Here is an 11,166-nt window from a genome sequence, read left to right as displayed (position 1 = left end):
ATTTAGACAGTACAAAAATACCATCTCCCTTAGAAACATTTGATAAAGGAGACTGTGCTTTGGGTCTACAAGTGCTTGGGTCACCATTTAAAAAAGGATTTCCAAAATGTAATTGGATCTAAATTGATTTAGAATTGGTTGCCAAATTGTCATACAATTGTCTCTGTCAGGTTTCTTCTTATTACTTTAAGTCACTCCTAGAATTTGTCATGTTGTCTTAGTGGGTCTGAGAAAGGAAGGATCCTCCTTTAAGGTCCCTTCCTTTTCACTGATATCTTCCTTCCCAGACATCATTTGTAATTGATATCCTCTTAGAAGGAACATTTTAAGATTACTTCCAAAATCTAAACTCTCTTGATCTCTCCATGGCATCTAATAGTCTGATCATCTCTCCCATGGCTGAGTACATAGTTTAGAGCATCTTAAGCCTTGCTAATCTTTTGGCCACAAATTGTTTTTCTTGGAATGCATCCTGTTCCTTGTTTTTTGGCTGCAAAATGGCAATCCCGCATTGCCATCAACTGAATGTTAACATTCATGAAGCTCTTCACACATTTAGATTTCCTACTTGTGAAGTCCTCTGGGATTGTCCCCACACAGAGATAGCTGCTATTTCCTCTGCTCCCCGCCCCCAGCTCTTTACTGCTAGTAAAATTCTGTCCATATTGTATCACCATTGCTTTCAGCTGGCAGACCTATTATTTACCTGCTATCCTCACCCACATAAACAGTTCATTCATCCATCAATCAATATGTTGTAAGAGGCCAAAGAGCAAGGCACTGTGCTAAGTAACAAGGGTTCCAATAAATGTTCAAATAACCAGTTCTTCTGCCAACTGACTAGCAATGTATTTTTCCCCACTCACCTGAAAGGCTATTTTTGTTTTTCTCATGTATTTCTAATAGTCATTTCTATGAAGTAGTTATACATTTAGAATAGGAATTCTTTGTCCTATGTATCAACATAGGTTTCCCTTCATTGTGGTTTCCTGTTATTGCACATATGGGATGTATTTTTCGCTTATTGTTTCTTTCATTTAACTTTCTCATCAGCTCTGCTTTTTCAGAAGCTAGCTGGAGCTAGGATGGGGTGGCAGAGGGTCCACAGAGGAACCTGAGCCCGGTCTCCTAAAGTAATACTGTAAAATGAATTGGGCAAATTGGGCAGATGTTGAGCCATTTTTGAATTAGCATCAACAGATGTGATCAAAACAGTGGGGGTAGCAGAGGAGTTAGTGATAACTTTCATAATGCATGACACATAATGGGAAGTTAATATCCATCTGTTGAAATAAATAAGTGACTGACTGAATGATCCCTTATGTAGAGAATTTTCTTTCCCGTAAATCCCAGTAATCATTAAGGAAATTCTTATCTGTAAGGTATAGAAGTTGTGGTTCATTGCAATGACCACCCTGATTCTTCACTCTCTTTCATCTTATAACTTTACAGTTGCCTCCCATCGGGGTAGAATGACCTGTCCCAACCCTTGACAATGGGCTCAACAAAGGGAATTGCTTTAGCCAACAGACAGTCACCAGATATGGGTGATTCATACTCATGCCTTTTTGCTTCCTCTTTTTGACTTCTACTATGCCAAGAAATCTGCTTAGGCCAAGCCGATGAAGGGAGAGAGACATATAGACTGGAGCTGAGCTGCCCCAGTGACCCAAGCTGAGTCCATTTTTTTTTTTTCCAGCTAACAGTGAACCCAGCCAAGATCAGAAGAGACACTTAACCAATCTCTGACTGACCTATACACTCATGAGAGAAAATAAACGATTACTGATTTCAGCTACCAAGTTTTGGGATGGTTAATTATGCAGCAATAGCTAACTGAATTAAAAGTTATAATTTCCTGATTAAATTATTTTATTTGGTTACATCTTTTATTTAGTTTTTTCTATTTAGTAATTGCAGTAAGTATCTCATCTTTCTAACATTTTGTATACCACAGTTAAAAGAATATCCAGTACTAGACAAAAGACATATATTCTTCCATTCCCTAATGTCATAGTCTTAGACATTTATTCATTCAACTATGTACACAGTGTTAGAAATAACAAAAACAAAAAAACACTTGTATTAAATCAATCATGCTTTGGGGGTGGGGGTGAATACAGACATAAGCGAATCATTTCCATCCAGTATCATTAAGTAATAGGAGGAAGTATTGGTTAAAACCCTGATCTCAAGCAAAATAACCTGAGTTAAATAAAAATATTGCCTCTTTCACTTCCTAGCTGGGTGCCCTACTTAACTGCAACTCTACTTTGATTATCTATAAAATGGAATGGTAATTAATTAATTACACCTACCTCATAAAATTATTTAGAGGATTGCATGAGTTGACATTTAGAACATACTTAGAACATAGTTTGAACTTGGCATTCATAAATTGTCATTAAATGCCAGTTATTGCTAAATTTTTTTTAAAGTATGAAAGCACCAAAAAGTAAGACTATATGAGGTAGGAACTGGTTGGAGAGGTAGCCATTGTAGAAACAAATCTGCAAATCTACTTGGACTTTAGTATCTTCATCTGTATTTCAAGGAACAAAGAAGAAATTACTTGTCTAGCATAACATTTTGTCTAGCATAGCACATGCAGTAAGTTCCCACTAAATATGGCATTTTATCATGAAAGTAGTTTTCAAAAGAAGTTGGTCTAAAGAAGTTCATTCACATGTCATTTTGTGTGACAATAGAGGCAAGTTTCATATCATTATCCCACAGATATTCTGGCCTTGTTTAATACAACTGGTAGTGAAAAGGGACTATCTGTTCCCAGAATTTATAACCTGAAGACCCAAATCATAAGTTTTTGAATTGAATACAGTAGCCCAAAGCCTGTTAAATCAAATTAATAGAGCAGAAATGTCCATGTTTTCTCAGTGTTTAAGCAAAGTTACTGAATTCCTTCTGTTTGCTATTTTGTATTTCTGGTTACAAGATGCTGTCCTCTGCTGTTTGCTGAAGATTACACCAGGTAGAGTCACCAGCACACAATGAAATAACATGATAGTTTCATTTCACCAAACAGATCCCTACAAATCAGGACGGAAAAACAAATACAGAATTCTGTATGTCCCTAGACAAACCTGCCACATTTGCACTGTGTTCCTCTTCTCCCGGGTTATCTCATTATAATGGCATTTGTCCACTCCAAGCTTTTGGCAACTCACATGGGCTAACTGGAAGTGTGACAATGGAACCGATCCCATTGCTCATTGGGTAATTATTTCCTCTAAAAGAGTTTTTATAAAGAATTGTACTTGAACACATACCCTGTCGTTGTTGATGGTACCTGGAAACTTCTACTGAACAAATATTTATATATTTGTTTATATTTACATCATTGTTTAATAGCAATTTATTTTACATGTGTATTTGTATGACAGTTCGCTTGTTTAGTACTTATGTCAGTTCTCTTTGAGTAAGATCATTCAGGGACAAATGTGGCATTTCCATCTCCCCACAGGGTCACACATTCACCGCCAGGATGCAGAACTGATAATGGTAGCCTGCATGCCTGTGACAGCCTTAGATGTATTCCCCACACTACCCTAGAAGTAGTAGCAAAACTAGGAGAATTGGAATTGGGATGATCTGGGTTCAAACCTTGTCTAGGTCATTTACCAAGTATGTGGCTTTAGCGTCCCTTTCTTCATCTTTAAAATCTCTCAAGGGGATGTACTGAGTTTTAAATAAGTTGATGTATATGAGAAGTCAGCAAAAGAGCACGCTATATAGATGTCCCATAAACACTGGTTTGAGTCTGAATCAAAAAATGAAGACCAAATGACTAATGCAAGTTCCTGTAGTCTGAATGCGTAACTGATGTGGAAGAAGAATGAGAAGGTACACAGGAATGGGAAGCCTTCTTTTTCCCTTTTGGCTAAATAGCACTGATCCTTCCCTGCTGCTTTGTTTGATAGATTAATTCATTCTGAAAGGCTTTAAAGATGTCTGGTAGGTAGCTAATAATCAGCTTTGAGAAAGGAATCATTGGCCTTTCCCTTGCTGTCAAAGTTCCTAAAAAGGAAATTTGCATTTCAAATGGCTTGTAGTTTACTTCAGAACCCGAGTATAGACTCCTTTGAAGCTATCTAGAGCAACTAGTAAGTGTACTTTTTAATGGTTTATTAACTGATAAACTGTAATTGGCATATAAGGGTAAGAGCTTCAAAAGACAAAGTTACAGTCAACTGCCCATTAATGTTTCAAGTCAATCCATACAGCGTTTATTTTTAAATAGAAGCAATGCCATTACCCCTCCAGAAATTTACATTTCTGTTGATGCAACTCATAACTCCATCGGAAATTTAAAAAAAAAAAAAAACGGAGAAATTATAATAAATTACAATCCATGTGTAAAGAAAGCTCTTTCCTCTTGCAGGGGCTGAACATTTGAGACACATATTAGGACATGTGCTTAGTACCCAAATACACATCTAAATGTAATTCTTGTTTAATTTTCTAATGCTAAGTGAAAAAATATCCATGTAGCATAAAGGCAACAGGAAAGAAAAAAAAAGAACACTTGGTGTGAACTTAGATATGCCTATGATATTCCCTTAGTTAAAATCTCCTTTTGTTTAATGGCATTTCTCATTCTGATCAACTCTCTTTGTTTAAAGTTGTTTTTTAGCCAAGTACATATTCGGATCTCTCAAAAGTAAAAGAAAATCAGCACAAGATCATTAATTAGGGAGCGCGAAATACATATATTTTCGCTTGTCCTCCAACATACACACTTTTTTTTTTATTGACAATCATATAGTGGAGAAGCAAACCAATGTGAATGTAGTACTAATCTTTATTTTGTGGATCCTCCATCTTTCTAAGAACACCCTGTGAAATTGAAAGGTGCCACTCGCCCCGCCCCACCCCCATCCCATCCGACCCCTTAACAGGAGTTGATGGAAAAGCCCACAGCCAGGAGGAAGGATGTTGGAATTGAGTTGTCAAGCTGTCCTGGATGTCTTGTACAAACTGAACAGGCCAATTTACTGCAACGCTGCGTAAACTGAAGGCTCCTATCTCGCCTTTCCAGTGCTTTCTCATGTTGACCGCAGTCTCCCTTCCCAGCAGGTTTTCCGTTACTCCTAGATGCCTTCTGATCAGCCCGTCCTGCCCTAGGTATTAGTACTGTGTTAATCCTTACCTTGTGACCAGCCTGCTTGGCTAGGGAGAGAAGAGTCTCTTGCCCAGCAATCTGAAAAAGCAACAGCTTTGTGTGTTTGGTGATATTTTTGAAGCCTAGTGGTGATTTGATTTCAGTGTCTTCCCCTTTGTAGCTCCAACTCTTGGCTTTCAGGATGAAAGCAGGCAGTCTTTTAGAAAAAAAAAAAAAATTGACAACTTCTCCCACACAATCCCTGAGTTTCTTTGCCTATTACTAACCTGGGAGCGTGGGGGTTGCTTTGAAACTCAGCGGTTCCGGCTCTGCCCTCTAGGTGGCAGCAGTGCCACACCGCAGAGGCTCCAATCCCCTCGTCCCCGACTTCAAGTGTTAATGCAATTGACCAATCAGTGCTAAGATGATGGGAGGTAATTGGGTAATTGTATTTTACTGATCACAAGCAGAGGAAGGGAAGGGAAAAGGGGAAAGAAAGAGGGGCAGAGGAGGAAAGGGACTGCAGTCCGAGAGGAGGTTTGGGGAGCTAGGACCCGAAACGTCAGGACGCGGCGCTGGCNAATTAGGGATTAAAAAAAAAAAAAAAATTCTTGACCTCCTTCGTTCCATTTTCCTTTTTTTCTGTCCTTATGATTACGCTTCTGACGTTTGCTTAGCACCCCGTCGGTCCCCTCACCTCGCCCGGCCCGTTTGAAATAAAAGCCCGGTGTGAACTTCTTTCGCCGCGGCGGCCCCGGATGCGCTGCCCGCTGATGGAGGAGAAGGGGACCCCGGGGCTGGCGGGGGCCACCGGCGAGGGACCGCGTCACGCGTCGCCCCCGTGATCNAAGGGCAGAGGCGGTGGAGGGAAGGAGACAGGATATAACAGGGAGTTTGGAGGGAGAGGGGAAGGTGGCTGGCCGGGTGGCTGAAATCAAAAATCCAATTGCGCACTGGGTTGTGATGAGAAATCTAATCAGATCTTTGGAGAAGGGGCCGGCCAGAAGGGTGGCGAGTGGGGGGAGTTGATCCCCAAATTCTTCGAAGGGGGAGCAGGGGTGAGGAATCCGTGATGTAAAAGGAGACTTTTTTGGTGGCGGTGGCGGTTGGGTGCCTTGCAAAAATGAAGGATGCAGGACGCAGCTTTCTCTTGGAACCGAACGCAGTGGATAAACTGATTGTGCAAGAGAAAAGGAAGGAGGAAGCTTTTTCTTGTGAGACCTGGATCTTAACACAAATGTGTATATGTGCCTACAGGGAGCCTTGAAAAATGAAATAAACCAGTGTCAGACCCACGGGGCTTGGTGTGTTCTGACATAAATAAATAATAATAAAACAGCTGCCCCCTCTCCCCAAAGGATGATTGGAAGTGGAGAACGGAGGATCCACAGAGAAAAAGTATGTTCGTTTTTCTCTATAAAGGAGAAAGTAAGCCAAGGAGATATTTTTGGAATTGAAAGTTTGGGGCTTTTTTTTTTTTTTTTTTTTTAAGCAAAGTAAAGAACTGATATGGTGATGTTTTCTTTTCTTTTTGAATTTCCCACAAGAGGAGAGGGAATTAATAATACATCTGCAAAGAAATTTCGGAGAAGAAAAGTTGACCGCGGCAGAATGAGGCATTGATTGGGGTAGACAAACCAGCAGCGAGCACAGTTGGATTTGTGCCTATGTTGACTAAAATTGATGGATAATTGCAGTTGGATTTTTCTTCATCAACCTCCCCCCCACCTTTTTTTTTTTCTTTCTTTCTTTTTGGTGTCCAGATCATGCGTTTTCGCTTGTTCTTAACCACCTGGATTTCCATCTGGATGTTGCTGTGATCAGTCTGAAATACAGTGAGTGATCCTTATTTTCTTATTTTATTGGTGAAGAAAATGCCCATGAATTTAGCATTCCCGGTTCCTTTATCCCCTCACCCCTTCAGTGTGATTTTTAAAGACGTGGCTATTGGGGGCCAGAAAACCGGGAGAGGGTGGCCCAGGCATTTGTTCCATCAGGTTGTGCTCACCAATGAGCCGGTTTGCTATAATGATGCAGGTTGTCTGCATCCTGGGCAAAGGCCCTTGCAAATGTTCACCAGGAAAAAAAAAAAACTCCCCAAGAAAGACGCTGCAGTGTGGGGTGCCTGTGCTGTGTGACTGACACTCTAGAATGCCTTTCAGTTGCAAGGCAGCCCTGGAGTTAGATGCACAAATGTTTAGCCATTGGAAATCGAAGGGACCCAATTTAAATTTCATTATCCAACCTGACATTGCAGATCAACAGAATGTATTAACACAAAAATATGATAATAAACCAAGCAGATGTAGGATAGCTTCTGGCTTCTGGCTGGTGGGTGGATTGAGGGAAGGAGAGTGGGCATGGGGGAGGAAGTGGTGGAAAGAGGTGTCTGCACCCGCCCCATACCTATTGCACACACATGCTCCAATGTGGTCCTCAGATTACCTAGGTTCTCACTAGTACTAAGAATGAGAAGGGGGACCCACTTCTCTTCAGCCTCACCCCCTTCAAACTAACCACTTCTTTGGATAAAAGAGAGGCTGTACATAGATTGAAGGTGGCTTGGGTTCTGCCAGAAACCTTCCTAACATCAGCAAGACAGGGCTTTTGAAAAAACAAAGGGGGGGGGAGGCAGAAATCCAGTGTCCTGTGGCAACTTAGATAAGGAGCTAAAGAAAAGGTTTGTGTGTTGAGCCCCAGTACTTCTCATGTGCCAGCTTTGTCTTTCGAGACAGAGGCCAATAAAGAAAAATAAGAAAAGGTTGAAAATGCTTAGAGAGCCTGGGGGGGCTGTAGGATCACCCCTCTTTCTATCTCCTTCCTCCCCCATAGTTTCCAGGGTCACAGAGCTGGCGTTTTAATTTTTTTATTTAATGGAACCCTTCCTCTTCATCCTTCTATATTCCTCCCTGGGGCCTTTCATCAGAATCATAGACTCCTATAACTTGAGAGCCAGAGGACTCCTCAGAGATCTCATGCCAATAAAAAGAGGAAACTGAGGCCTGGAGAAGCTATAACTCTGGTTAACAGCCAAACCTTATGAGACAAGTGACTCACACAAGCCTTAGAACAGAAGACAAAAGTCAGTTTGGGATCCAAACCCGACAGTAATCAACCGTAAATCCCCACAGTTGCCATTTTTATCTAGAAGGGTCGAGGAAGGAACCTGTCCTGAGAGCTTGGAATAGATTCCTATTACTTTGGACCTCAAAAGTAGCCCATTTCTAATATTCATATCCTTTCTTAGACTCTTGGTGTTTTTTTTTTAAATAGCAGAGCTCAGTTAATCCTAGTTTTAATACTACTAAAAAAAGATCCCCAACTCTAGTGTATCCCAAAGAACATGAGAGGCAGAAATCTCCTGGGCCCCTTCTTGGTGTTGGGCACATTTAATCTGGTGAATGGTGGTCCCTGGAGAGTCATTAAGAACCAGGGAGTTAGATTTATATTGGAGAGATCATAACAGAAATCAGAAACACCCTGCTAAAAGCCTCTGAGTCTGTTCCTACACTCACATCATCTATTCTTATCCTTTTCATTACTCCTTAACTAAACTAGCCTACAGCTGAGCACTTCTTTATTTATTTCTCTGGGCACATGTTTCCTGTTGGGACACAGATCAGGCAATGAATTTACCAATCCATGAAAATAATCATGCAGAATTTTTTTTCGTCCTCTGAGCTCCTTGTAGGTTTCAGCATATCTTATAATTCCTGTTAGGTTTTTGTTTGTTTGTTTGCTTATTTGTTTTTGTTTTTACATGCCCACAGTTAAGTCACCGCTTAAGAGCATAGATTGACTCAAGTTATCTCAAGTTTCTGCTCAGTTGCAACTTAGCACAGGTGACAAAAGAGAAAAAAGGGGGAAAAAGTGAACTTTGATTGCTTTTACTGTGCAACTCAGCTCTGGGCTTCACGTGGGAAACCCACTGAGCCTTGAAATCAGCCTGGCTCTGCCCATCAGTGGAGGTCTCCTTCTCTCCCTGTCTTCCTTTCTCTCTCTTCCTTTCCTTCTTTCTTTCTTTCTTTCTTTCTCTTTCTTTCTTTCTTTTTCTTTCTTTCTTTCTTTCTTTCTTTCTTTCTTTCTTTCTTTCTTTCTTTCTTTCTTTCTTTCTTTCTTTCTCTTTCTCTCTCTCTTTCTCTCTCCTTCTTTGTTTTCTGGAATTCAGAATTTCTTCACTGCTACTCCAGTTAGATCTCAGAGTGTGTTCCTCTCCCAAACATTGTCAGCTCCTCTCTGTAGCCTCCACACCAGCAAACTTTTCTGAAAACAGGGGGAAGAAAAGAAGGGGATGGTGGGGAAGGGTGGATTGAGAGAAAGAGAGAGAGAGAGAAAAGGAGGTATAAATATGTTTAAAGTCGTGGGCTGATATGTGTTCTCCCACTCACCTCCACTTAAATGTGTTCTTCAGATCTAGAGATGATGGAGGATCTAAGGATGTCATCATTTTTCATGCTGGTGAGTCACTTTACCAGCACTACAGTTAGGGACACACCAGCTTGGGGTTTAGCTTCTTTCCTTTGGCATTCAGAGTTGGCCTAATACTTTAGGCAACTTGCTCATGGACTGATGGAAAAATTTTGACCATGTTAGACTAGGAAGGTTACTTCTTTGCAGCTTGTCTCAGGGCCGAGGTTGGTGTCCACTGAGTACACTCCTGAGTAGATAGTTGTGTACTGCGATTCTGCTGAGGGCCACAGGCCCAGAAAACTACTGGGTTTTGCAAGTTTTGAAGTTGCCTTTCCAAATATCTCCCCCTTTGAGTTAATCACTGTGCCCTTTGGGCAAGATTTTAATTTCTCTGACCCTCAATATTCTGTATAGTTGGGATGATAATGTCAGCAAATTGGACTTGTTTTGTGAATTGAAATAATATTATGCAAAGGCCCAAGAGGCCCTCTGAGGAAGGCTGTTTGTTATGGTTGTTCTTGGATTAGTTTGTATCAACTTGCTGGGGAATTAACACAGTCTGGCCAAATACTTTTCTAGTTCTAGTGGCTACATTTGGGAACTAGGGAATGTGCAGCTGACCTTACAGGGGTTGCCAGATTCTTCTTTTGATGTCTTATCAGGACAGATTGGCTGCAATAGGTCACTTTAGATATGAAATGCTGCTTCAAGCCCAAAGCTAAAAATCAAGATTTTCTCCTTAAGGTACAGAAAAATAAATCTCAGCAAAAATAATACTTGAGAGAGATTTTAGGGTAAAACAATGCTGTTGTGTATACTTTTGGTCTAAAAGTTGCATATCATAGCTCCTGTATATTAAATGTATGATTTTAGCTACATATTACATTGTCTCTGGAATGCTCAAAATAAAGGCAAATTTCTAGGCAATTATATAACTTAAAGTAGCTAGTACAAAATTCCATTAGTAATATTAAGGCCTCCAAGTCCACAAATCGGATGCATAGTCTTCCTAATTATAATGAATTCTATGTTAGTTAAAAATCTTCACTTTGTGATCAGATAAAACTAATAAGGGGTATGAAATTGAGATTCCTTGTGGACACACTTGTTTCATACTTCCTATGTTCACATCTTCCAGCGTCAACTTACCAGCAGTTTTCTGAGGCAGCCAGTCACGGTCATTGCTCCTAATTTCATTGTCTACAACAGCAGCCCTGTGCTCTGTCCTTTTCCTCAATATGTTTCCGGAGACCTGTTCTCCCTTTGAGGAAAAAGGAGTCCTACTGTTTTAATTATTCTTACTCTTGTTTTCCTATCTGTGGATGATAACAGGAAAATCAGGCTGAGGAATTGCCCACTGGAGTTTTATACCATTTCTTTTCAATTAGGAAAACAATTTGAAATCTGTGTTAATTTTGGAAAAGCATCTTAAAGCTAATCATTTTCACTGATCTTAAGAGGGAAGATATCTATGGAGGTTCTTACCATTTCAAGAATTTTATATTTTTGTGTGCTTCTTAAAGGTGAAATTTGGTAAACATGGACTCTGGCATCATAAGTGAATTTGAATATTCAGCTTTCCACTGGGTCATGTTTGTTACATGTACCATTTAACCTCTCTGAGTCTGTTTGCTTAC

General features: G+C 40.3%; 1 protein-coding gene across 2 annotated transcripts in view; it reads left to right on the top strand.

Annotated features, from left to right (window-relative positions):
• Nucleotides 1–6,856: 6,856 nt before the first annotated feature.
• The window catches only part of LRRC4C (leucine rich repeat containing 4C), a 171,648-nt gene continuing 167,338 nt past the window's right edge, over nucleotides 6,857–11,166 (top strand). For both annotated transcript variants that reach the window (XM_077762300.1, XM_077762298.1), the window contains exon 1: nucleotides 6,857–6,954. The gene's annotated coding sequence lies outside the window, so the exon portion shown is untranslated. The remainder of the gene's footprint in view (nucleotides 6,955–11,166) is intronic.

Source organism: Crocuta crocuta, unplaced genomic scaffold, assembly GCF_008692635.1.
Source record: "Crocuta crocuta isolate KB4526 unplaced genomic scaffold, BGI_CrCroc_1.0 scaffold34, whole genome shotgun sequence".
Classification (NCBI taxonomy): domain Eukaryota; kingdom Metazoa; phylum Chordata; class Mammalia; order Carnivora; family Hyaenidae; genus Crocuta; species Crocuta crocuta.
The sequence above is the reverse complement of the archived record's forward strand: the minus strand, read 5'-3'. Positions and strand labels throughout refer to the sequence as shown.